At 46.8% G+C, this 2,246-nt stretch overlaps 1 long non-coding RNA gene across 1 annotated transcript; it reads right to left on the bottom strand.

The window, feature by feature from the left end:
* Positions 1-252: 252 nt before the first annotated feature.
* Positions 253-806, bottom strand: LOC311424190. The gene is made up of 3 exons (XR_014686008.1): positions 705-806; positions 528-614; positions 253-428 (listed from the first exon to the last, which is right to left on the bottom strand). It is a non-coding gene; the product is annotated as an uncharacterized lncRNA (long non-coding RNA).
* Between the last annotated feature and the right edge of the window lie 1,440 nt (positions 807-2,246).

Raw genomic sequence — 2,246 nt, 5'->3', positions numbered from 1 at the left:
ACCCCAACACATCTCCTCCTGCACCCCCTGGTACCAAACGTACCCTGGGGATTGCAGCAGCAGCGGGCTGGGTGTCCCGTCCTTCCCCGTGATGCTGTCTGGCTCCATCAGCAGTGCTGCCCGGCATGCCCCGCTGTCAGCCCTTAGCGTGCCAGATGCCCTTGTAGGCAGCTGCACGCAGGATTAAGTGCAGCGTGTTCAAACCATGTACAATTACGTGCAACTGTTTCTCCGCTGCAAAGAGATGGAGGAGCAATGGAGCAGCAGTTACGGTCTCGCATTAGCAATTTCCAAAGGACAGTTGTGTGGCCACTGTCCGTTACAGCCAGGGCAAATGAAGATGAATGCAAGTGAGTTTGGATGCTCCATATGCCTTCAGTTCATTTACTGCAGGGAGGCCTGGATTACAGGGAACATCATGAGAAAATCTGCAAGAGGCAAATGGTTACTGTTTCTACCTGAATCCCAGAAAATAGCGTATTTAGCTGGAGATGAAAAAATCAGGTCACCTGAGATTTGAGCCTCACCTAGTCCTACCTCACTGCTGCTTTTCTGCAGTGGGTCCCTGAGCACTTATCAGCTGCAGTCCCCCAAATGGGAAATGTGCAAGGGAGCTACCAAGAAAGTAAAGCACAATGAAAATGGGAATACCAACAGGAGCTGCCTTGGAGGAATGCAGTGCCACCAAGTCCCACCACCTTCACCTTGTACAGGGAGAAGCAAGCAGAACACGGAGCTTCCAAAGACCAAACCTTCAGCATCTCAAAGAAAGCTCCAGAAGTCATGAGGCAAAACAAGCTTCAGAGACATACCTGGCATTTTGGCCTGAGTTTCAAGGTCATGTAACAAATTAGCGAGAACAGGACCCAGGTGTCCTTAGCATGATCCCTTTCTACCCTAATCAGCATGGCCTCACATAACCATTTGAGCAATTGGCTTATTTCACAGAGTGACTTACAGCTGCTATTGTAAGCAGATCCAGTCAATATATTTATTTTCCCTTTGATATACAGCTACAATAGGAAGCCATGCATGAAGTTTATTAAACCTGGCTAATTTTCTATCAGTTCTGCGAAATATTGATTCTATGCATTCACTTATCTGGCTCAGCCTCAACCTGAAAAGAGAATCATTTAAAAACAACAAAAACACATCCAATTCCTCCGAAACAAAGCTAATCCAAGACGGCAAAGTATTGCTGTTCTCGTGGGCAGAGCCCTTTGATCAATTGAGCCAAAGACAACTGTGTTATTTAGGAGCCATTTGCAAGCTGGCAAATTAAACATGATTTTTATTATTTTATTTATTTATTTTTTCTGAAGGGTGGGTAGGGGGAAGAAACGGCAGCTTTACAGTAGCAGTAAAATATCCAAATGATTTTCTTTTCTCCAATAGGGCCAGATTCTGCGTGATATAGGGCAGGAAAGCAGTGCAGAGGGATTTGCCATCCTCCATCTCTCACGACCTGTTGCAGGGGCTGAATCCCTTTGCTGCACCAACACTGATGTCTCCCTCATGAGTCAAGAGCACGCCAGGCCTCCAACAGGGTATGGTGCAGGAGCCTCACACACAGTGCAAGCAGGGAAGAGGTACCTCAGTGATGCATCAGCAGGGCTTCATTGGAGCACAAGCTCCTAAACACCCCAGACTGACAACGCCTCTGAAATCAGGCATTTTTTTGCAGGTGTCTGGCTCCTGAAAGCATGACTGAAAATGCTGTGCAGCAGGAACTTCTCAAGCCTAACCCCCGACTCTCTGCTTTAGAGCATTTGCATAGTAAAACCGTAAATGTTTCCATCTTTAAATCTTTATGCTTAACTGATGCTCTGCACAAGCAAACCGTTATTGTGCCTATATTGTGATGGAAACCAGCAATAAATGCAGAGCTGCTATCTAAAACAATATGGCAACATATTTTACCACATCAATCCGAGGGTGCCTATACTTGGATTAGCATGTCAGGCCAGCTTTCAGTGACTTCCTTTGGTTTCAACTTAACCTGCTGCTTCTCCTGTGCCGTAGGCTGCTCGAGACCAGCTGCGAAGCATCGTTGTACAAGACAGAACATATGCACAAGTAAACAAATTAAGGCTATCTCCAAAACAACAGGCCCCTGGCTTCCTGGAAGAGCTGCAAAAAGAAACTTAATCAACAGCAGCGGGTGAAACGGTAAAGGGGAGGAGATGGACCTCTGCTAATGAAGGCGATGCTCGCAGATTGCAAACGCTGGCTCGCAGCACGCGAGG

This window comes from Aythya ferina, assembly GCF_964211825.1.
Source record: "Aythya ferina genome assembly, chromosome: 26".
NCBI lineage: Eukaryota > Metazoa > Chordata > Aves > Anseriformes > Anatidae > Aythya > Aythya ferina.
The sequence above is the reverse complement of the archived record's forward strand: the minus strand, read 5'-3'. Positions and strand labels throughout refer to the sequence as shown.